This window comes from Rhinoraja longicauda, chromosome 3 (genome assembly GCF_053455715.1).
Source record: "Rhinoraja longicauda isolate Sanriku21f chromosome 3, sRhiLon1.1, whole genome shotgun sequence".
Taxonomy (NCBI): domain Eukaryota; kingdom Metazoa; phylum Chordata; class Chondrichthyes; order Rajiformes; family Arhynchobatidae; genus Rhinoraja; species Rhinoraja longicauda.
Window position 1 is genome coordinate 52,243,018 of NC_135955.1, and position 26,212 is coordinate 52,269,229.

The following is a 26,212-nucleotide window of genomic DNA, read 5'->3' on the forward strand; positions in this document are numbered from 1 at the left end:
AAAATATTGCTGTATGTTTGGGTACAAGGGCTGGGGTTGGGGAGGCTGGAAAAGGGAAGGTAGAAATATTGTTGTTGGTCAATAATCTGGTGTCTGGTGCCTGGTGTATTTAAGTTGCACTGGCATTGCATATTGAAACAGCAAATTTCAGATAGAATTCCTGACATTGATTCTTTGCTTTTCATTTGACATGGCTGTATTTAATTCTGACGAGAATAGTCTGAATAGTACACTTTTACTAAGCAGAAGTCTTGTGTGTCCATGCATGGACTGATTGCCTTCCTCCTGCACTCGTACATATCAGGCACATTTAATTTCCAGATATATAGGGATTGAGTTGGTCCTCTTTGCCTGAATAAGAAAGTGTGGATAAGTATTGAGCAAAGTTAGTCTGACATTGCAAGTGGCAACAAAACATCTTGCTGGTGTTCTTTCAACCGTGGGGAAGTTTAGATTGAACTAAACTGAAGTTGGTCTTGAAAGCACGGGACCTTTATCTCTTCCTGGCCAGAGAAAAATGGTTGTCAGACCTAATTGTCTGTTAATGGAGTAAAGATTGCATTTTCATAAACTAATTCCAGACTACTGCAAATGTTATGGTCATCTTTATCATTATTCTGATGTGTTCAATGATGAGGTATAATTAAGTACATGCTAAATATTCCTTAAGCGAGTAAAGGTATATGGTTAGGTATAGGAATTGGACGCATTAGGAATTGGACTGCAAAACAACATTAGATTTTGTACATTGTAATGGAATTGCTGGAATGTTTGTTTTTATCTTCAGTTCTTTTTTTAAATCCCATGCGCATTCCTATGATATCTTGGCTCTTAACAATATACATTTTGGCTACTTACAGAATGAAATCTTCCAAGTGTGTATTCCATGTGGAACAATATAGTATGTATATGGGTATAATAATAATAAATTTTATTTGTCATATGTAGGTTGGCACAGGTTCAACGGAACAATGAAATGTATTTGACAAGACAACGGGTCACCTCAGCAGTAATATTCCAAGGATAAATAAGATTAAAAATGACATTAGTAAGGTAAAAAGACAATATTAAAAATAGTTAAAAAGACAATATTAAAATTAATCAACATATATGATTTGAAATGAGTTTACGAGTTCAGAAGCCTGATGGCCTGATGGTAGAAACTGTTCTTGAATCTGGTGGTACGTGCAGCCATACTCCTGTATAGTCTGCCTGACGGTAACAAGAACAGCCTGGGTGGCTGTGGGCCTTGATGATGCTGCATGCCTTCCGCAGGCACCGCCGGTGGAAATTGTCCTGAATGGCCGGGAGTCAGTTGCCAGTGATGTGCTAAGCAGTCTTCTCTGTGGTGATTTGTGGCTGTGGGCTGAACAGTTATGTGTATATATCATATCATATATATACAGCCGGAAACAGGCCTTTTTCGGCCCTCCAAGTCCGTGCCGCCCAGCGATCCCCGTACATTAACACTATCCTACACCCACTAGGGACAATTTTTACATTTACCCAGCCAATTAACCTACATACCTGTACGTCTTTGGAGTGTGGGAGGAAACCGAAGATCTCGGAGAAAACCCACGCAGGTCACGGGGAGAACGTACAAACTCCTTACAGTGCAGCACCCGTAGTCAGGATCGAACCTGAGTCTCCGGCGCTGCATTCACTGTAAAGCAGCAACTCTACCGCTGCGCTATATATATATACACTGAATTTTTTTTCTCTCTCGTTTATCATATTGCTTACAATGTACTATGTTTACATATTCTGTTGTGCTGTAGCAAGTAAGAATTTCATTGTTCTATCTGGGACACATGACATTAAAACACTCTTGACTCGATTCGACCCAGTGCAGTGGGAAATATTTGCAATCAAGTCCTACAACAATGATATTTTTCCTTTTTTGAGTAAGTCTTAAGCTTAATCTATTTCTGCATGTAGGGGTTTAAGTGGGGAAATTATATTACATCTTAAATGTGGTATTGATGGAGGATATTGAAGAGAATGGTTGTCTTCATGGTTATGTTTGACTTGTGTTTACTTTTACTTGTGTTTTTGATACAGCATTTTGCACCTACACTTTGCACGATCTTGATATATGACGATCATTAACCTAGAGCTAAATAATTTATTTGTTTTCCAGTTGACAGAGGCAGTAATAGAGGGGTGAGTGAAGCACAGGTATATGTGCGCAGTGGTGTAATTAACTAACAATATTTAACATATGCCAGATTTTTGGATGCTTTGCAAACAAGAGTGACTATTAAGCCAGTTTCATTCGATTGGGCAAAGTAACTTGCTTATGTGTTGCACACAGAATTTTAAAGTATCCCAACATTTTCCTTTTGCTGATCATGCTACCAATATGATGGTGCAATGGTTGAATCTGCAGCATTGTTTTTGCCCTGTAGTTATGCTGTATGAAATAAAGATTAAAACGTTAATTATTATGGACTGTATGTTTTCCACGCATGTTTGTTGCTGTCTTTGTGGCTAAATATTGTGTGCTTTGACTTCAAAGGGAAATTCTCACAATTGGTCATCTTTGGAAATTCCGCTTTGCTGAAGAAACATGGGTCTGGGTGATCGCTACACCCAATATATCCAGTGTCATGGAGCTGTCTGAATGGACAACCCCATTACAGAATTCTGGCAGTGCAGCCAGAAACAAAAAGTATGACTCTCTTCATCGTTAATCTCTTGTATCATGGGAACATACTTCACTCTTATTCCAGGTAGAAGACCAAATAACTTGAAAATTACTTGAAGCATTCAGGTTGAAAGTTCTTCTCCTGTGCTCTACTTTTCTGGGAATCTCCACAAGAAGTTACAGTATATGACAGAAAATGAGTCTATTGAGGCCAAGTATACTCTCTTAAAATGTGCTTTGATCTTGCATAACAATCTATAAAGATTTCAAGGTATCCTGTTGCAGAAGTGGTTTGTAAACCAGCTTAAACTCTCAGCATTCAGGTAATTTTGATCAATTGCAGTGAAGAGGGTGCAAATAACAAACTTGACAAAGGTGTCCTGAATTACTGAAAACATGTGGAAATCCAGAACAGTTAAACAGTTAAATGATGATGAACCAATGTAATTTTGTCATAATTACTGCGAGAAATCTGGCCCCAAAAGGACTAACTGCAAAATTGGTTGATTTGTATTGGTTTTTATTGGCTCACAGATGAAAATAGTTTGAGGAATTCTTTATGCTTGCGAGGTGAACTGAACTCTGGGGCGTGAAGGGTGTTGGATTGGTTTGACATTGCAGCCATATACAACTTGATGTGATATTGCATTTACTGTTGTTTTGTGAGTAAACCACACCCACTTTGGGTGCAGCTCAAGGAATTCTTAATGCCCATGCAGATATCAGGAGTGTTTCCATTAGTGGGAGAGTCCAGGACTAGAGGTCATAGCCTCAGGATTAAAGGATGTTCTTTCAGGAAGGAGGTGGGGAGAAATTTCTTTAGTCAGAGGGTGGTGAATCTGTGGTATTCTTTGCCATGGAAGGCTGTGGAGGCCAGGTCAGTGGATATATTTAAGGCAGTGATAGATAGATTTTTGATAAGTACAGATGTCAGGGTATGGGGAGAAGGCAGGAGAATGGGGGTAGGAGAGAGAGATAGATTAGCCATGATTGAATGGTGGGGTAGACCTGATGGGCTGAATGGCCTAATTCTACTCCTACCCCTTATGACCTGGTGAGTGGGGTGAGACTATGGCAGAAATATAAAAAAGAGGCTACAACATCAAGACCCGATGTGCTCCGTTGTTCGTTAGTGCTGTCAAGCAAGGCCCCTGGTGCCTGACTCGAGGTGAAGAGGGGAGTGCTAGTTGGGTTCATTGACTACAAGAAAAATAAATGGAAATGCAGGAAATGAAAAAGCTGTTTCCTGCACTCATTCAATTTTAAACCACAGATATCACGTGCCAAGAGCAAAGTGTTCAGGCGTTTAATTGCTTTTGATTACCAGGCGTGGAAAGCTATATGCATGTTGGAATGCTCGTATTACTCCAGCATCAATCAACGAACAAGAGAACCCTATAATTACAGGTTGTAAGTAGAAAACGTGTTTATTTTGCCATTGCCGCTAAAGAATTAGTCATGTAACATGGCAATGAGCTCTTTGGCCTATTTCGGCCACGCTGCCAATGGTGCTTGCATTAGGTGTGCATCCCTATAAATCTTTTCTATCCATATAGCAGCTCAAATCGCTCTGAAACTTTGTAATTGTACCCTCCTCTACCTCTTCCTCTTTAAGTTTGGTGCACATACCCACCATCCTCTGTGTGGGAAAATGTGCCTGTCATCCCCTTCAAAGTCCCCTTTATTCTTGTTTTAAACCCTTACTCTGGGATAAAGACTGACCATAGAAACGTAGAAAATAGGTGCAGGAGTAGGCCGTTCGCTTCTTCGAACTAGCACGGCCATTCAATATGATCATGGCTGATCATCCAAAATCAGTACCCCGTTCTGGCTTTTTCCCCATATTCCTTGATTCCCTTGGCCCGAAGAGCTAAATCTAACTCTCTCTTGAACATCCTGTGAATTGGCCTCCACTGCCTTCTGTGGCAGATAATTCCACAGATTCACAACTCTCTGGGTGAAAAAGTTTTTCCTCGTCTCAGTCCTAAATGGCCTACCCCTTATTCTTAAACTGTGACCCCCTGGTTCTGGACTCCCCAAACATTTTTCCTGCATCTACCATGTCCAATCCTCTAAGAATTTTATATGTTCTATAAGATCCCCTCTCATCCTTCTAAATTCCAGTGAATACAAGTCCAGTCGACCCATTCTTTCATCATATGTCAGTCCCGCCATCCCAGGAAATAACCTGGTGAATTTACGCTGCACTCACTCCATAGCAATAATGTCCTTCCTCAAATTAGGAGACCAAAATTGCACACAATGCTCCAGGTACAGCCTCACCAGGGCCCTGTACAACTGCAGTAGCACCCCTTTGCTCCTAAATTCAAATCCTCATGCAATGAAGGCCAGCATGCCATTAGCTTTCTTCATTGCCTGCCATACCTGCATGCTTACTTTCAGTGACTGATGGACAAGCACACCCAGGTCTCGTTGCACCTCCCCTTCTCCTAATCTGACACCATTCGGATAATAATCTGCCTTCCTGTTCTTGCCACAAAAGTGGTTAATCTCACCTCCCATTTATTTACATGAGGCTGCATCTGCCATGCTTCTGCCCACTCACCTAACCTATTCAAGTTACCCTGCAGCTTCATGGCATCTTCCTCGCAGCTCACATTGCCTCCCAGCTTTGTGTCATCTGCAAACTTAGAGATGTTACATTTAATTCCCTTATATAAATCGTTAATGTATATTGTAAACAACATAGGTTTTAAGCCCCTCATGGTTTTATAAACCTCAAGAACATTCCTCCATCTCCTTTATTCCAGGTAAAACAATCCAAGCGTATACGTGTATCAGAGGTTATGGGGTGAAGGCAGGAGAATGGAGTTAGGAGGGAGAGATAGATCAAGCATGATTGAATGGCGGAGTAGACAATGTGTAGGAAGGAACTGCAGATGCTGGTTTAAATTGAAGATGACGCAAAATGCTGGAGTAACTCAGCGGGACATGGAGCATCTCTGGAGAGAAGGAATGGGTGACGTTTCGGGTCGAGACCCTGCAGACTGATGTCAGCGCTGTGGGAGGTACATAGATAAGGAAATGTATAGATAATGAAGTGTAAGGTGTGAAAACAAGACAGAGCATGGAGATCAAGGAAAATGTAGAATAGATCATTGTTAGTTGGGAGAAGGTAACAACAAAGCGAACCGAGATAAAATGTAGTCGGAGACAGTAAAGACAGGTCGGAGAACTGGGAAGGGGGAGGGGATGGAAAGAGAGAGGGAAAGCAAGGGTTACTTGAAGTTAGAGAAGTCAATGTTCATACTGCTGGGGTGTAAGCTACCCAAGCGAAATAGGAGGTGCTGGTCCTCCAATTTGCGTTGGGCCTCACTCTGACAATGGAGGAGGCCCAGGACTGAAAGGTCAGTGTGGGAATGGAAGGGGGAGTTAAAGTGTTTAGCAATTGGGACATCGTGTAGGTTTAGGCGGACTGAGCGGAGGTGTTCAGGACTTGATGGGCTTATATATTTTTGACCATTCTAGGGGTTATTTATTACTGTCTGGTTAAGCACCTGCCTTCTGCTTCCCCAGATTTACTCCACTTGATTTTGTGGTAGGAAGGGATGCGGAAAACTATCTTCATTTTGTTAACCCATATCATTATGGTGCTACTTTCTCTTTAACTCAATGTCCATTTCTCTCTGTTTCGCCCCCATTCTTTTAATGCAAATACCTATTTCTGCATTCACAATATGTTCAATTAATTTCTGAAAAGGATTATTTTGACAAAATCAAATCAGAAGACAATCCTTCTCGCCATTTTCGATGCCATGCTTTTGCAAACCACAGGAAACTAGGCTGAACAGGTTTGAAAAGGAAACGGAAAATTACAATCCCCTGAAAGAGGGGGGGGGGAAATATTTCAGCACAGAACAGCTTTTTGGCATTGGCATACTGAGAAAACGGATCCCTGTGGTTTTTGGTGAGTTAGGTTCATGTTTCAATTATTTTTTTAACACTCTAGCTCGCTACCTGTTTTGGGATTTTTAAATCATTCCCATGATCTAAAATGTATCCTGCATGGTACAAGAACAACACAATCATTCTTCATCAGAAAGATTTGGTAATATATTTTGTGGGCTCTTGATCTTCTATGGACGGAGAATCAGGATTGGTTGGCACTTTTTGGATAGGAAAGCAGTGGACCCTTTTCCACACTTCATCTCAGCTTCTCAGTTCATTGTAACGTTGACTTGGCAGAGATCAGCTTTTAATACTGTCCCTTGGTAAATGTGACAATAATAAACCAGTTTCAATTATACATACTGTATCTGGGTTCTTATTGAACCTCGTGGAAGAATTAGCAGAGCTATTGATTTTACAATTACCAGTGCATCAGATTGGTGCATGATTACAGTCCAAGATCAGAGAATGCTGCATCAATGTTAAGTGATGATGCAAGTGAAAACAATAAAAATCACTCATAAATCTGTTAATCTATACAAATACCTATTTTTACTGTTGCAAAATATGTGCAATTAACTTCTGTTAAGGATTTCTTCGATAAAATCAAATCAGAAGACAATCAATCTATTCTGACAGATGATCCACATCTTTACATTTTTTATGAAACACAAACTCAATTGTTAATTTAAATCTCATGGTAAACTCATATTACTGTATTGGGAGAGGTTGCAGAATGGGAAGGGAGGTGCCCTTTGAGCTATTAAGATCTTTGCCATCAGTCTCTTATTTTCCCCAGCGCGCGCACACGCGCACACACACACACACACGCACACACACACACACACGCACACACACACACACACACACACACACACACACACACACACACACACACACACACACACACACACACACACCCCCCCCCCCCCCACCCCACCCCACCCCACCCCACCCCACCCACCCACCACACACCTCACCTCTCTCCTACCTTGCATCTCTTGGTTCTCCCTTTCATATATTGGGCATCAAACGTGTTTGATCATCCCAAACTGTTTGAAGTGTTAATCAGTTCAGCGTAAACTGATTTCTCTGTAAATTTATTCCACATATCAACAACTAAGGTTGGGGCTGAACCACTTCCACTTGTTTTAGAGAATGTAGATATTGAAGTTATATTTTCTGCTTAAATCCAAAGCACAATAACTTATGAATATTTAAATTGTCCATGCATCGCAACATGTTAAAGGACTTCTTGTGGTTTAATCATAGTTAGGTATTTTTTTGGACCTCTATTTTAATGGCACTAGCAGTTTGGGTGAAATATTATTTTCACCATTCACCCCATTTTACATATCACTTTGTTTCAAAGAGTCAATGCAGAACAGCAGGGTCATGCAAACAGCAACAGTTTCACCTCCCTGTTAAGGTCCCTGTAATAATTATGTCCAGACATAATTACTGCATTGGTGCAGGTGACTTTTAGATTTTCAAATCACATTTATTTGACATTTGACATAGTGACATCATGCAGCTGGAGCAACAAAAACATCAATGGGAAAGTTGGGGAAGTACTTTGTTTCCTGGAGTCGTAACCGTAGCAGAGGAAAATGGTTGTGTCTATTGAAGATCAATCATCTCAGCACTTGGATATCATTGCAGAGGTTTGTCAGAGTGGTATTCCCAGTTGAATTAAGTTTCCTCTCATAAGCTCAGGCGTGAGGGCCACTGACGTTGTCTCTGGAGTTTCCATGTTCTCCCTGTGACTGTGATTTTGCCAAGGTGGTCTGGATATTTTTAACATTCCCTTTGTGTGCAGGTTGCTAGGTTATTGTGGACTATTGCAGACTATTGTAAATTGTCCTCAGTGTTGGTATTTGATGGGGTGTTAATGTGCATGCATGAGGAGAAAATGGGAAGGAGGGGTCAATGAGACATAGCTGGTTTAGACTCGATGGGCCTTAGGATCACTTCAAATGCCTTAAGATGTTCACTGTTTGTGAAAATGTCCATTGTTTTGTGATTGCAGCTTATTGCAAATAGTGGAGCATTTATTAATAGGTAATATTAAGGCTTGGCAAACAAATATCTGTGCCAAACAAATACCAGACTAGTCTATCTAATAACAAGATAGACACAAAAAGCTGGAGTAACTCAGCGGGACAGGCAGCATCTCTGGAGAGAAAGAGTGGGTGACGTTTCAGGTCGAGACCATTCTTCTCGCTGCTCCGTCTAAAAACAAGTTTGTCATTCTTAACATGTGGGATCACCACTAACTAGAATATTAAGTGGACCAGCCACACATGTTGCCATAAGAACAGCAAGAAATTGGCCATCCTGTGGCCAGTGACTTGCCTCGACACCCCCAAAAGCTTCATATCATCTAGAAAGTACCACCACTTTAGGATGGTTCAACATCATTCAATACAGAGCTGGTAGACTCCCCCCTCTCCATAATCTGGCAACTAGTCGTTCGCTTCATAAAACCCTTTCCAATCTTACAATGTCAATCATTTAAAAGGGACGAGAGTGATTTGAGTCTTGAACACAATCTCCTCTCTAAGTTGTACATTGTCCTGACTTGAAACAAAATACTTTTTTCTTTATTATTATTGGGCCTAATTCCAGAACGACCTGATTAACATCAGCACCATCAATTCAATTTTGGCTCGTCACCTTGATGACACAGTGACATCTTTGAGAGATGGGGTAATTCTTGAGCCCCAAGGCTAAAAACAAATAAAAAATAACGAAAAGCAAAAACATAAATAAAAAGGGTATTTTTGTGATTTGCATTAATCCATTGCAATAAGGTTTCAAAAGAAAAAGTCTCTGAGTACTTAACTGTTTGCAACATTGACGTGGTCTTGAATCGCATGTAAGCAAGGAAGACTGTTCGTTCTAAAGGCACATTACTGAACAAGCTTGGTTGTTGCAACAATCCCAAGAGCTTTGTCATCACTTTAACTGAAACCATTAAAAAAAAATTACTGATAATTTGAACTGAATTCAAATTTATTAACCCCTCTGGTGGCATTTGATTATATTTTCACTGGTGTTTTAGAATGTGTCTCTGGATTATTAGTCCTGTAACAGAGCTTCTCTTTAGAGGATCACGAGAAACATTTAACATCAAACGAGCATGTTTGGTCAATGTTCTCGTGCCTGTCATTGTGGCAAGGATGTGGGGAAAGCAACTGAAAATATCTGGATCCAGGACAGTGGTCTGACAAGCCTACGCAATGATGGCCAGTGGCTGATTTGATTGGCTTCCAAGAACCATAGTGGGTGTCAACAGAAGATGTTTCTCAAGCTAGCAAAAGCTGAGGAGGAATACTTCTTTAGAAACCCAGCATGGACACAAAAAAGCTAACAACTAGAATGGCAAGTGAAAACATGCCCTTTCACGAATTTTGTAGGTTTAACCTGCAGTATATACTATCCTCCTTTACTGGAATTAGAAAGCAGAAGTAGTACACAAGTCTAAGGCGAAGAATTGGTGATAAATTCCTTAACTGAAGGATTCTGCAAAATTCTCTGAGGTTATGAAAGTTAATTCTGGTTTACTTTAAGCAGAGAGACAGATACAAGGGTCTGCAGATGCTGGAATCTTGAGCAAAACACTAAGTGTTAGACGTCAGGCAACGTCTGTGGAGGGAATGGATAGGCGACTTTTTGGGACAGTAGCCTTTGTCAGTCTGTCCATTCCCTCCATAAATGCTACCTGACTCGCTGAGTTCCTCCAGCACTTTGTTTTGTTTAACATTCAGGACTTGTTTACTGTAGATTTTTGTGCAACCAAAGTATATATTTTAATTTGAGCGGATCTGCTTTGATAATGAACTTGTTTGATTGCCTCCAGGTGGGATGCTGTGTACCTTCTAACTGCCTGCCCTCTTAGAGGTTCATTCATCTAAACCTGTGATTTCAAACTGTGAATCATCACTCTTTGCCTTTAAGTTAAGGTGACACAGCTTTCCCTACACTCAACTTAAGCCCAACATTGGCAGGAAACACTAGAGCTTGGCATGTGGGATAGCAACAATAAATAGCTCTACAGATGGGCCTTAGTTTGTGCCAGGAACACACAAGCTGCTGACTGCACCTCAATGTGTTAGCATCCTTTACCCAGCTACATATCCTGCCTCATTAATCGTATCATATCATATCATATATATACAGCCGGAAACAGGCCTTTTCGGCCCTCCAAGTCCGTGCCGCCCAGTGATCCCTGTACATTAACACTATCCTACACCCACTAGGGACGATTTTTACATTTACCCGCCAATTAACCTAGTGCCTTGTGCCTTGAATATGCAAATGTGTAAGTTTAAGTAAATTTATATTTGTTCGCGTTTGAAAGAACCATTTTTCCCTTGTCAAAAAGTAATTTACTCTTGGCTAATTGCATAATTTCAACGACATTAAATGGCTTTGGGGAAATGGGTAGGCTAATGACAAGTGTTTGATTTTTGCATTGTTTGATTTTTCATCTCTGTTAATTTAATCTAGGTAAAGATGAAGATACACAAAATATTTATTTGGTCTCCTAAATTGACGTGTGAATTTTGTAATAGGTGACATCACTCCACTGTGAGGAAGTGAAATTTGCCCAGTTTAAACTTTGGTTCCATTATCTTTTCAGCTGAATGGGTGAAGTTGTGCTATGATGACTTTTTGGTTTCACATTTCCTAACCCCTCTTCCACTGCATAGGAGAGGATTAAGGAAGGGAAAGGGAAAGGGGAATGTAAAACTTTTAATTTTTAAAAAGATGCAAACAATAGTTCAACTCTGAATTAATGAAAGACTACGTGTATTTTGTGGCTGAAAATTGCTTCAGTCATTAACAATAAACATGTAATTAACTCGTTAAAAAAGCATTTTTATGATGGTAAATGTAACTAATATATGAACTAATAATCAGGAAGGTTAAGAGTGAGATGTCATTTGGGAGTTGCATAAATCGACCGTCATCTTGAGACAATTTGCAATTTGAGACATGATTAACTCAAAACTAATTGCTAACTAATTTGTACAATAAAACATAAACAGGCTTTTATTTGGCAACACTTGGACTGTTGTGTCATACATTATGAGACTGCCTCACAGAAGGCTTCTGTGCCAGTTCCTTGGTGAGCTATCCATTTAGTTCCTTTCCCTGATCTTTTTCTGCATCTTGTTTAATTTTTCCCTTTTTCAGGCATACATCCAGTTTTATTTTGAGGGCGAGAAAAAACGGATGAAAATGCTTCTGCTATCTTTTCAGGCTAATGTATTCCAGCGAATGAATTTGTGTTTCTAATTTGCGCATATACTGTGTCTTGTCCTCTAGCCTCTTTTTAAAAATCTGATCTAGGTTCAAATGAGCTTGTTGCATCAGTTTGCACAAATAGGAGGCAGTCATACCAAACATGGGGAAAAATGCACATTTACAGTTGTCTCTGTTGCGTACATAGGAAAAGAATGATTGTGTTCAGGAAAAGATAGCTCTTTAATCTGCTGGATAATGATAACAGTTGGAATGTTAATCATTTTGTTTGCACTGAAAATCTAAATCTCAAACCTTTATTTTTTCAGTAGAAATGGGGTTTTTTAAACTAATTTTGAATGGAAATCTCATCAGTGTGGTCAGGAAAGTGCAGCACTAAATCATTGCATGAGCAAGACTTGGTGGCACCTGGAGGATAGCAGCACTTTACAGTATCAGTTTACGGTGGTATTGGTCAAAATGCCACAAAGCAACGGAACAAAAGGGAGAGTTTCCTGGAAACCCAGACAATTCAACCATTGCAATTGTCAGCCTAAATGGCATCTGGGAATTGGAAAAGTGCACTTTGATTGCATATTGACATTCCTAACAGCTGGAAGTCCCTAGAGGTTGTAGAAATGGAAATGTATCCTTTGTATTGACTACATCTCCCCAACATGGATTTGGGTGCTCTTTTGGGGCATTTCCAATACAGAAATAATTCAACAGTTGGAATTTGATCTCTTTCATAACACAGGGTTGGATTTTTATCTCTTTGTCTTTATTCTCTTTAAACCTGCCTGGTAATTACTGGGATTAAATATAATCCATCTGGAATAGTTCTTTACAACAAGTGGAGCATTGCTCCCTTTAAAGTGTGTTTACATTTTGCATTGCTGCAATACTTTGAAAATTCTAATGGATCATTGTTGTCATACTTCACGTACATATACTGAGTTGATAACATGGCCTATAGTCAAGAACGAGGAAAACTGACACTCTGTAATTCTGTTGATTTTTCTCTTAAGCCATTTTTTGAAACAAGATTCAGGAGCTGATGTGGAAGGAATGTGGGACCAAATAAGAGGGGTAGGGTGGGCAGATGATAGCAGGGGAGGGGGTGGAAGAAAGGGGCCTAATGAGAGGAGTGTATGGGTGATGGTGTGGGTGAGGAAGAAGCTGGGTGAGAGGGGGCAGGATGTTATGGGAAAGAAGGGTATGTGTGGGAGAATTGGGATGGGTAGAGGAATCAGGGGGGTGAGGGGAGCAGGCTACCTGAAAGTGGAGAATTTTGTGTTCCTACCATTGTGTTGTGGACCACTAAGGTGAAATATGAGGTGCTGCTCCTTTAGTATTCCTCTGACATTTTTTTCCATTTAGAAACAAAGAAAATAGGTGCAGGAGGAGGCCATTCACCCCTTCGAGCCAGCAAGCACCGCCATTCATTGTGATCATGGTTGATCGTTCCCAATCAATTACCCGTGCCTGCCATCTCTCCATATCCTTTGATTCCACTAGCCCATAGAGCTCTATCTAACTCTATCTTAAATCCATCCGGTGATTTGGCCTCCACTGCCCTCTGTGGCAGAGAATTCCACAAATTCACAACTCTCTGGGTGAAAAAGTTCCTTCTCACCTCAGTTTTAAGTGGCCTCCTCTTTATTCTAATACTGTGGCTCCTGGTTCTGGACTCGCCCAACATTGGGAACATTTTTCCTGCGTTAACTGAACGCTCGGTCATCTTTTCTAGGTGTCAAATGTTATCTGGTTAATTGTGACGTATCTTGTGATGAGTATCTTCAAATGACCAAACGTTCAGTTAAACTTTTTTTTAAAATGCAGATGCTGGAAATCTGAAATAATAACAATGCTGGAAATACTCGGTAGGTCGGGCTACATCTGTAGGAAGAAAAGCAGAGCAAATGCTTCAGGTTGAAGACCATTCATTAGAACAAGACCAAAAAAGTCCATTAAGCTTCAATAAGGGTTGGGGAGAGGGCTGTCTCTGTTAGAGTGAAACCAGGATGACTATGGAAATAAGACACTAAAATGCCAGAGTAACTCAGCGGGACAGGCAGCATCCCTGGAGAGAAGGAATGGGTGATGATTTGCATGACTGAGGAGAGACGGTGAATAAAATCCTAATTATATCAAATCCAGCAACTAACAAGCTGCTAAGGTGAGCACTGCCCCACGTCCCTAAATAGAAATTAAAGTTGTTGGGCAGCGGATTTAGTTTTTCTGTTTAGAGTGCAATGATAGCTACTTGCATTTATTTCTATAATACCTTTCATTTAGAAGAACAACTCTCCTGCAAAGTTCCCTGAGTAACTCAACAGGATCTTTTCTTTTGAGAACTCTTCCTGATGGCGTTTTTTGCTGCTTGTTGCTTCTGTGGCCTTGTTTAGGTTTCTGTCCGCACTTGATGAATGCACTTTTTATTTCATTTCTGTGATAATTCAAGCATGCAAGATTTTGATGCTACTTGATCATTTCTGCTCCCGATTGAGGAAAAATAAAATGTAGTAAAGGAAACATTAAAACAGTTGCATGTAGAATTCATGGGAGTGAATGTTCGGATAAAAACTCATGATGCATTGGAAACGGGTACTGGATGAATCTCAGTGAGTCAAAGAGGAAATAGCATTGTGATAAGTGGGATAGCAGAGAAATACTAAGAAAGGTAGTATATTAAAGGCAAAATGTAGTTTTTTTTAAAGAACCGAAATCCTGGAATTAACTATTTGAAGTTAACATTTTTAAGTTCTTTAATGAAATGTATTTGTTTTAAAGAGATGAAAAATTATATATTTTTTTCTAAGCGATGGAATTTGTACTAAGCGGGATGACATTGGTTAGGATGTAAGTAAAATTAATAGCGTGTTGTGAAAGGTAGTGCACAGTTGGTGTTAGCTATGTTTTCTATGGGAGTTTCCATTGTGGTGTGGGTGCAATTGCTTTTTGAAGTACACTTAAAAATCATGGATGACTCAAGATGGCTCCATTGTTGTTTCATCCCTTGTCTGCCTGTTGGATGTGACTCTTGTGCATTCTGCAAATAAATGTTGTACTTTCTTGAATTTTAACAGAAGGAAATATTTTTCCCAAAGTAGTACAAATGAATTGAAGGATATATAGGCAAATAACTTGCAGATGCTGGTTCATTTGTGTCTACAAATGAATTGAAGATTAATTGTGCTTGAACTATTTTGTCAGATTTTTGACAGTGAATTAGTTGGCTTGCATGCAAGGAAATGCCATATTTGTGCTTTCTTTGAAAATGATTAGGAGTCTCCTAATGGCAGATTACACAGATCATACCAGTGATAATACCACATGACTAATTGGTGCACATGATCTGGTTCCGTAGATCTAACTAACTTCTTTTGTGTCTACGCACAATCAAACAAACAAACAAGATGAGAATTTTAGTGATAGATAGAGAGCAATCTGGGTGGAGAAGAGTAAATGGAAAGGATTTGACTAAATAGTTTTTTGGGGGTTATTGATAAGCAATTATTTTTCTTGGGTTAAAAATGGGGAACAAGTTTTCATGAGGTGTAATGCATAGGTGGTGGAAATGTTGCCTATGCTCTGATTTTGGTGATTAAACAGTTATGGGTAAATTTATTCTGCACCAAGCAAGCACTGGTGAGCAGATTAATTAGAGCAAGGATTGAAAGTCCATGAAGCCAAGCCAGAACAGACGTTGGGTCCTCTGGTCGAGGACAGATTGTTTCTTCTAACTAAGGAACAAAAAAATGCTGTTTGTTTGGTGCAGGCAGCCCTCCAGTTCCCTCTTCCCTGCATGTACACTTCTGACTTCCCATTTGTTCTGAACTTTTGTTCTGACTGCAGTCCTCTCCTTGCTTTGCTTTGCCTACTCTTATCACAGATTTCCCAAGTTTGAAAACTTAAAGTTGGAAAAAGTTGTGCTGGAGACTTGGCAGTTGTGTTCTATCTGTTTATTCCTTGACACAGCACAGATTGAGGATCGTGCCCTGGAATGTTCTGTTTAATGAGACCTAGCTCTCTCCAGTGCAAATTAAATTTGGCCACTAAGCTTCTGAAACAGCCAAAAGCAATTTGTAGTTTGATTTGTTTCTCAGCACAACAAAAGTACAGTTTTATGCATTTTAATTTTACTTCGTAACAACTGCAGACACAATCTTAATAAATGGGCGCACATGCACAAAATTACATTTGACCGCATGAGGCATTTCCACCTTTGCAAGTTTGCCTCTTTTGTATGCTTAATGACTAATGGGAGAAATTGCTTCAATTCCATGAGCAATTTATACCACCACCTAAGTAAAAATAACTGTTAATGCTAATCTATCTTTGAGGGTAGAAATAGTGTAAAAATCATTGTTTAGGACTGCTCAATTATCAATTTTGGCCTTTTGCTCCATTTAAAAAATCATTGTTAGGGATAAATTGAGCATTTGGAGTCAGTCGGACAACACAGAACAGGGCCTTTAGGCCTACTGTCTCCAGGCTGACCATCAAATACCTACCTATACTAATCCCACTTACCAGTACTCTGCCCATAGCCTTCATGTGATGGCTTCTCAAGTGCTCATCTAAATACTATTTAAATATTAATTGAGCACCTGTCTCCACTGCTGCCTCAGGCAGAGCACTCCAAATTTCATTCAACCTTTGGGTGAATTTTATTTTTTCTTTAAATCCCTCAAATCTCCCATTTCTTAACTTGGCCCGTTTCTTTGGCCAGGTTTAAGTGGAAATGTTTTCACCTTTCAATTAATGTAATTGATGTTAGGCCAACCTATCCGTCATAACCTGCTGCCCTTAAATAAAGGCATCGGATTTGTTGCCCTCCATTTATCCTGCACTTCATCTCTGGCTCGCACAGATTGCAAAATCTTTGAGCTAACTCTCCTTTGTCTCCACATAGTAATCTGGAATATATCTCGTGAGGTCTTGGATCTCTCCATCTTTGAAGACTGTTTAGCGATCTAATCTGTTTTTCAATGGTAATTTGTTCCAGAATTTGCGTCATCCCTGAATTCCCCGTCTGTAATTCCCATCTTCATTAGTGAATGCTTCATTCTGATCTGACCTCATCTACATTCTCTGACTCTGCATGGATTGCAGCAGCAGGACAACACTGGTTAAAAAGGAGAGCCGCTGAAAAAAACTCAGCAGGTCCAATGGTATCTGTGGAGAGAAATGGATGGTTGTTGTTTCTGGTTGAGACAATTCATCTTGCTACTTGGTTCTTCCAGCAACTCTGCTTTTTTTGTCACATATTCCAGCATCTGCAGTCTGTTGTGCCCTTTTCTTTTCCTGGTTCTTCTCTTGCCCTTAATATATTTCTAAAATGCATAATCTTCTCCAATAGTGCCATTTTATACCCCTCTCTGTCCTCCTAAATTTCTAAGTGTGCCCAATGTGCTCTATACTCCTGTAAGACCTTTTACCTGTTTTCAATTCTTTAAACCTGTCTAAGGCTACCGTTTCTCTTTATCCAACACCCTATGTCTCCTGCCATCCAGCACTCATTAGTTTTGTTTGCATCATGGTGAAGGGTAAAGTTGGGTTGCTGGCACTGAACCCTTGCTGTTTCATGTATAAATGCCTTCCATTATTCATGTGTAGATCTCTGTTCCGGATCATAAGAATGTCTGAATTAGGAGTAGACCACTCTGTGCTTTGAGCCTGCTCTTCACTGATCTGAGTGTAAATCCAACTCCACATTCCAGTCTATCCAAGGTAATCTTTCACCCCTAGGCAACAGTCTACCTCTTCCTTAAAAAAAAACCCAAGATTCTCCCTCCCTTTTGTGGAAAGGGTTTCAAAAATATGACCCTCTGCGTAAAGATTTAGCCTCCTCTATCTTAAAAGGGTAATCTCGTGTTTTAAACAGCAACACCTTGTTCTAGATTCTTCTATAAGAGGAAAATATCATCTGCAGTAGGTAATGAGTATCGTTACATTCTTCTGTGCTCCAGTAAACCTAAGTTTAACCTGAACCTTTCCTATTAAGGAAATCTTCCCTTTTTGGGTTATAGTGAACCTTCTCTAATTCGCTTCTGAGCTTGCATTTAAAACAGGAATCCCAATAATGAGGAGACTTCATGACCAGATAACACTGTGAAGTCTTGTAGTTTTGTTTTCCTTTGCTGCTCACTAAGGTAAGTCAGAGGTCTTTTTTGGATCATTTGCTGCACTGGAATCTGAAATGTAAACAATAGATGACAAAAATGCAAATTTTGCTGGGACCAAAAATACAATGAGGATTTTTGCAAAAAGGAATTAGCTGAATGATTATTCTAATCACATACTAAATGGGTTGCTTATGAAGTGAAATACTTAGAAATGTGTAATTTCTAATGGTCATGGTTATGACCATTCTTAACAGTGGTCCATTAGATAGAGAAGAGTATTTACAATATTTGGTCGTAAGAGCATTCTTTGTTAGGTAGTAGTTTAATTATTTCAACTGCAGCTCCTTGGGCAGGTGTCATAGTTTTGAAAACCAGAACAAGACACTGGACTGATACCAGGAGCAAGTTTATCAAGAGTCTCTGGAATGTTTTTAGCACTAGTTCTTTTTGGCTCTGTAAGCTGAAGATATCAGTGCTTCAGATGAGTACAATGTTGCAATTATTAAATAAAAAAATTGATGATCAGCTCTTTACTTGGGTTGCAGGTAAAAATCAAGGCTTCTCATTTGGTCAGAGAAGTTTTTAAGATTAATAGGGCCTTTAATTTAAAAAAAGGATGGCAAATGCTGTGTTTAGCAGAACTATGAAAAGAGTTTTAAGGGTGTTGGTTTACTGGTGCATTCCAGCCAGGAAGGGGCATAGCTCGGTTCTGGTAACATTAAGGTGGGACAGGAGTGTTGAATGTGAGAGGTTTGTGCTTTATTTGGTGATCTGTGTTCATGTTGAGTTTTCTAACCAGCTGATTGTTTCTGAAAATGCAACTCTCAGATGTAATGCATTGTGTAAATATTCTAATTAATAAAATGTGGGTTGTTGGCAAATTGAATCGCCAGAACGTAATATTTTTGTTAAATAATACTGATTTTGTAAGGCAATTTGTATTTCTCTATTGTTGGCATTTTAGATTCCCCAGCAGCTGAACAAGAAATTCAGTTACATGGTGCAATACTTTTGTGCAAGATGTGATAATTTTTCATTGTGAAACTGTGCTGGCACTATAGACACTTATTAGGTCATTAAAAATGGAGGTGGAGGTTTACGAGAATGATCCCAGGAATGAGTGGGTTAACATATGAGCGTTTGATGGCACTGGGCCTTTACTCGCTGGATTTTAAAAGGATGAGGGGGGGGGATCTCATTAAAACTTACTGAATAGTGGAAGGCCTGGATAGATTGGATGGGGAGAGGATGTTTCCACTACTGAGTTTGAAATAAATGCTGGCATTGAGTTTGCTTTCTTTACTGCCGATTCAACTTGCAGATTAACCTTTTGGGAATCCTGCACCAGCACTCTCAAAGAAGCTCAGAATAATCCATCATTCTTTTGTATTTTATTGTTGCCACATTCAACATAGCTGATTATTCTCTGCAAATCATAAAATTATTTCTATCCATTAATTTTTTGGTAGGAAGAAGAGGCATAGTTACACCCAAAACAATTAGTCGTGTTCCGGATCTCGCCTTCCTGGGAATAGGTAATGTTATCCAACTATACATCTTTTATTGTTGCTCCTATAACCTCTAGCTAATGTTGGAGCCGGCACAGGAACTGGCTGAACTGGCTCATTTCTCAAGACGGATCTGTGTTGTGCAGGGGCATCTGGAGTCTTAAACATTTTTTAAAATTTGGCAGTTATTTCTATTTTAACACTTGTATTTATTACAGTCGTTAATCAGAGAACGACCAATAATCTCGAAAGACCAAACTCCACTTTTGTTTGATCATTTCTTGTAACCACTGTCACTACTTTCACTTCCAATATTAGCAGCTGCCATCGCATTAGTATTTGCCGATCATAATTTAAATACAGTGTTATTTTACCAGCTGAAGGAGCAGACCTAGTTGTCATCAGCAGTTTGATTTTTCATCCATTCTGAAATAGGCAGGTTAATCTCAGCAAAGAATCTCCTGTTGTATCCTACTGTTTAGGGAGTAGTGGGTGAGGATTACGTGGTTATGTGGAATATTGTTCATTGCTCAAGCTCAACATTTGGTCTCGGGTGGTGTAGCTGCAGGTGATCCAACTTATTTTATCTCGGCATCAATAATTATTGTTAACACTATAGATGTGAGTTTTTAGTTAATTAACAGCCCCTACTGTCCTTTAAAATTTCTCTCAGTTAGAGAATAACAGGAATTACTTGGCGAAATGTTGCACAGACCTGATTCTTCTTAACACCTCGGGCAATATCTGTGGAGAGGGCAAACTTCTGGCACACATCTCCTCTTGTTTTACTTCATGCTTGAACAACACACCTCATTAGTAAAGCTATATTATTGGTAATAAAACAACTTTATTCTCACAGTACACTCTGGGCTTTGCTGGTCTACGCAGCCCGGATGTAAAAATATTGCATTCTGTTTGGTCTGTCTCCAGCCCCCTGACTCTTTCTCAACCCCCCCCCCCCCCCAAAACTACCAAAGCATAAATATTGAAAATAACGCCATCAGCACATGCAAAGACCAGTAGCTTGGTTATCAGTGCATGCCAAAGAGATCTGCACACAGGATTTGCCAGCGAACTGTACTGACGAACTCTATCAGGCGCTGTCTGTAACTACAAAGGTAAAAAAGCCGCCTAATGGCAGGTCAAATGATCTGGCCCATTAAGTGTCTACAATGATTTGTTATCCTTAATGGTAGAAATATAATTTGGACAAGTCCCAACTTTGAAATATAACACCTTAGATCCATTAAATTGTTTAGGAACTTTTTATAGCTTTTCTCTCTGAAAGCAGGTTTGGAATTTACAATTTTCAAGTTTTTTTTAACACAGGATGCAAGTACTGTTTGTTGTAGAGTATCCCTGTTATAGAAGGATGCTTATAACAATTGCTGCATCGGAAGGTGAATGATGTGCAAAATACCATAATGAATATATAATTAACTTCCTCTGTCACACATCTTGGCCTCTTGAAACATGGTCAAGTGAAACAAATGCCATTTCACTAAATTCTAAGTTAATCCACAACTTGTTAACAAAATCCACTGTGCATTGAGGTTTGTGGTGGGGACTGAAGATGAATGCATTCAAAAGAGAGTTAGATAGAGCTTTTGGGGCTAGTGGAATCAAGGGATATGGGGATAAGGCAGGAACGGGATACTGATTGTGGTTGATCAGCCATGATCGCATTGAATGGCGGTGCTGGCTCGAAGAGCCGAATAACCTACTCCTGCACCTATTGTCTATGTCTCTATGAATGGCTATTTCCATTGCATCTATTTTAAGTAAATGCGAAGAACAGCTAGATGTCAGTCTCAGTAAGCTAACGTGCATGAGGAACATGTTCTGGTAGAATGGCTGTTACTATGTTTATCTGCAATTTGGTATAAAACCTGAGCATTACATAGGGCGGCACGGTAGCGCAGCGGTAGAGTTGCTGCTTTACAGCGAATGCAGCGCCGGAGACTCAGGTTCGATCCTGACTACGGGTGCTGCACTGTAAGGAGTTTGTACGTTCTCCCCGTGACCTGCGTGGGTTTTCTCCGAGATCTTCGGTTTCCTCCCACACTCCAAAGACGTACAGGTATGTAGGTTAATTGGCTGGGTAAATGTAAAAATTGTCCCTAGTGGGTGTAGGATAGTGTTAGTGTACGGGGATCGCTGGGCGGCACGGACTTGGTGGGCCGAAAAGGCCTGTTTCCGGCTGTGTATATATATATATGATATGATATGATTACCGTGCAATGTGTTTCAGGTTACAGTTAGAAGGTTTTAAAATTAAATGTTCTTCAGTGCTTTAATAATTCCAAGGTAAAATTGATATGTTAAATACCAACAGGCTTCATATTGAATAAATTATACACTGGTCCCCAGTGGTTAACGGTTCAGAAATTTAATTTGAAATAATTGATGATTTTTTTTCCCCTCGTGGATTTAAATATCTCCTTGTAACTTGGCAGTACGAGAATAAATATTTCAGAACTTTAACAGGATTACTGGGATAATAAAGTTACTGTAGGAATTGATGCTTGGGTACAATATATGTAATTATTTCAAATTATCAATCTTTATATTTTTATCTTTTTAGTGAGCTGCCACTGTTAAGTGCATGACAATGGGCAAGTGGGGATGATTAGTTGTTCATAACAAATCAGCTAAAAAAATGAAGCAGAAAACATGGTAAAAGGTAGTCACAAAATGCTGGAGTAACTCAGCGGGTCAGGCAGCATCTCGGGAGAGAAGTGTTGACATACCTTGAGGAGATTTCGCAGTGGAGTGGCAAAATGTGTAGGGAAAAAAATGGAGATGTTGGTAGTTATTAAAATCGGGATATGGTGAATGGTTTTCCACAATAATCAATGTTTAGATTAGTTCCATGTTCCATTGATTAATTTATTTTGGGAACGAGTAATTTTATCGGAATTTGGAAATTATACCAAGCTAGGATGTACAGAGAAAGATACCATATAATGCTGGAAGGGAGTAGAAAATGTAGAGACTAGTTAGTTCAAGAGTCAAAAGTGTTTAATTGTCGTGTGTACCACAAATGGAACAATTACATTCTTACTGCAACTTTGCAGGCCCCTTAACACACAATGAAACAATAAATGAATAATCAATAATACTAAGTAACCACATCATAATGATGCAAAACCGAAGTACGTGGTGCAGCCAAAGGTAAAGTCCGTAGTAGATCATTACTGAGGTATGGTTGTGTTAAATGCAGGAAATCATATCATATCATATCATATCATATCATATATATACAGCCGGAAACAGGCCTTTTCGGCCCTCCAAGTCCGTGCCGCCCAGTGATCCCCGTACATTAACACTATCCTACACCCACTAGGGACAATTTTTTTTTTTACATTTACCCAGCCAATTAACCTACATACCTGTACGTCTTTGGAGTGTGGGAGGAAACCGAAGATCTCGGAGAAAACCCACGCAGGTCACGGGGAGAACGTACAAACTCCTTACAGTGCAACACCCGTAGTCAGGATCGAACCTGAGTCTCCGGCGCTGCATTCGCTGTAAAGCAGCAACTCTACCGCTGCGCTACCGTGCCCCCCGAAATGTGCAAGGAAAATAGCTTGGATGCTTTCAGAAGTAATGTGACTCTATTCGAAAGTTATGGGGAGATAGATGGAAGGGGAGGTTTGTGCAGGTACCAGTACAGACACCAGTTGGGTTGAGAAGCCTGTCATTTGCTGTATATTTGTAAGTCAATCAATTTATGAAGTCTGGTGCTTGAAATGAGATATTCAACAAATATTTTATTATCTTCAAAGATGATAAGACAAAAATCTTCAAATGTTAAATGCTATTATTTGCTTTTCTGGCCATGTGACACATGTTTATAAATCATGCATACTGGCAACCTTTTGTCCATAAAATAGCACTTCTTGCACGTATTATTAACTATTGTCAATCAACCTGCCTAGTATTATAAATTAATTAATACAAAAGTGAGGCTTTGCATTTCTATCCATTTCCTCCACAGATGCTGCCTGATGTGCTGAGTTCCTCTCTGTTTTTATTTTAAACTGTTGCTTCATTACCTGTTTTTTTTTTTAAATGTTATTTCTTTCCACCTTTGTGTCTCATAATTTTAACATTAATTTTGTGTAGCAAGAAAAATAAAATTAATGTTGACAGTTCCACTTTGCAATTCAGTCCTTCCATTGCTGCTTTTGCAATCCTTCTGATTCATTAGCTGAGGCATATTTATTGTCCTGTTCATTTGGATCCCAAAGGCTTTTGGTCCTTTGCTGCAATATATCTCTCCGTACTGTCAGCAAAGTACATAGGTTGTTTAATGAACAACGGATGGCTGGTAAACGCCCTGCACAGCAAAATTTGCTGATAGATTAATGATTTAGATTTTTCTTGAAGTGATGCTTTCCACTTAGTGAAAGTTTGAGAGCCAAGCCATCAACATTGGCTAGTTAGTGAGTTAAATTTGGAATAAAACCTACAGCATTGAAATCCAAATACTCTGAATGCTTGATTTTTGCAATAGTTTATTTGCTCAGATAGCTTCAATATAACGTAATTGCTTGTTGCCATCTAATCTCAATGTATCTTAAAAACTAGTCTGGTTTCCCCTAACACCCATTGCTTAAACTTCTGATAGCTTGGCAGTCAGAAATGGAAATATTGTCTCAAGCTGTTTGATTAGAATACTGTAGTCGGAAGGATTAGATTGACTCATGAGTAGCACATGTATTTCAAAAATACGCTAGGTAGTGTGAGATACACTTAGTTTTCCAATCAAACCATTAGATAATGAGAAATGACAACAATAAAAGATTAGAAATTTTAATGGTGTCAAAGTTAGTGGTATACCATTTTTTTCCAAAAGATATATTTAGAGAGCAATTTTTATGACTCTGAGATCTCAAAGCAGTGCATGCAATTAACTTTGCATTGGCTGCTCAAACGGTAATATTGCCCTCATCAAACGGTAATATTGCCCTCATCATATCCTGAGAAAGGAAGTGTCCCACATACTGAGTCCCTTTGAAATTCTGATCTGTTTTCGGTAAAAGGTCAGGAGCAGCTTCGGCAGAAGGAAGCCTGTGGTCTTGAAATGAACTACTAGTGAGGTTTGTTCTAAATCTTTTGTGCAACTGTAGAGATTGGAGATTTATTCAAGTTGCCTTAAAGGAAAACTATTTCAAAATTGGTGCCAATGGATTTTCAATTGAAACCAAATTGAAATTTAGTGTTAAGCTAGAGTTGTTTTCATATAAAGTAACATAAGACACCATTTTTTTTAAAAGCTTCTTTTAGCAGGTTGGAATATTATAATCTATAATGGTAACAGGAAAGAAGTTAGTTCATGTAGATATTTTTGAAGATGGGGTATCTTGTTTAATGTAAGTGATTGTTATGCTCGCTTAATAAAATTGTGGAGATGCTGGAACCTGGAACAAAACAAAATGCTGGAGAGGAACACAGCAGGTCAGCCAACATCAGTAGAGTGAGAGGCATAATCGACAATTTGGGCCAGGACCCTGCATCAGGACTCGCAGTGTAGAGTGGAGATGACCAATATGAAGAGGGCGGGAAAGGAATGAGGCAGAATTGTGAAGAAGGGATTCGTGGGTTGATAGGTGGTTGGAGGAGAGGGTGGAGGCAGCATCAGGGACTGGGAGGGGATGTGAAGACCACTGGCGCTACAGAGTTTGGAAACTGATGATTTAAGAATATGATAAGTAGAATCAGATAGGAGAATGATGATGGGCAGGTGGAACAAATGGGGTAGGAGATAAGTGACCCCAAGGGTTAAGTGTGGAGGAGATGAACCGATGGAACAAGGTGGGAGTAGGGAAAGAAACTGGCTAAAGGAAGTTCTGAGTGGTGGGTTAGAAGGTTGTGTGGGAGGATGTGGGTGGATTAGAATGAGGAGGTGAGGCATACGGGGGTGTGGGTTCCCTAAATAAGCAAAATGATGGATAGTCGCTGTGGATTCCACAATGGACCACACACGTTGTACCCATGTACAATGACAATAAAGATATATTGTATTGTATTTTCCTACAATTCACTTTTTTTTGCCTTTAACTTTGCTTATTTAAGGAAAGATCATTGCAAAGACTCAATTTTTTTATCAGTGATTCTATGAGATTTTGAAAGACTATAACAGAAATGACTTGCATTTAATATAATTTCTCTGTGGTTCAATTTAGAAAGGCTGACCACTTTCCACTCCAGATCAATGGGTTTTGAGGTGATTGGTGAGGCCATTGTTGTATTCTGGCAGATATGGAGCAGACTTTGTTCCATGGTACTTTGTCACATGTACAGTGAAATTCATTTTTGTATACAGTTCAGTGCAGGTATCACTGCACATAAGCACTTGGATACATCTTAGATAAGCATCCCAGATACAGTACAAGTGTACAGCAGTAGTACACTGACCCCCAGTATACAGAGTCGCCAGATTAGGTGCCAATTTCAAGTCCAAGTTGTTGTTGAGCGCTCCAACGCTCCGTGCAGATGCAGGCCGAATCTGGTCCATGAGCTCGGCCTTTTGTGTCGACACTCGATCCAGCCGAGCCCCAGGCTGCTGGTGGGCCTCCAGCAGCCCACTCCGCCTCCAGCTGATCTGCTTACTCCCCCTGTTCATACTTCCTCCTGTCTAGGACACTGGGCGAGCAGGTGCCAGGCTTGGCAGCTGCCCTTTCCAAACGGGCAGCGGCGGCGAGCCAGGCATGTTGTCGGGAATGGCCGCAATGCAACGTGATGACCTCGGGGTGGGCGGA

At 39.8% G+C, this 26,212-nt stretch overlaps 1 protein-coding gene across 6 annotated transcripts in view; it reads left to right on the plus strand.

Annotated features, from left to right (window-relative positions):
* sema4d (sema domain, immunoglobulin domain (Ig), transmembrane domain (TM) and short cytoplasmic domain, (semaphorin) 4D) overlaps positions 1–26,212 on the plus strand; it is a 169,107-nt gene that overhangs the window by 15,329 nt on the left and 127,566 nt on the right. For 5 of the 6 annotated variants that reach the window (XR_013547055.1, XM_078396119.1, XM_078396120.1 and 2 more), the window contains exon 2: positions 19,407–19,472. The exons of the other annotated variant lie outside the window; for it this stretch is intronic. The gene's annotated coding sequence lies outside the window, so the exon portion shown is untranslated. The remainder of the gene's footprint in view (positions 1–19,406; positions 19,473–26,212) is intronic. 6 annotated transcript variants of the gene reach the window in all.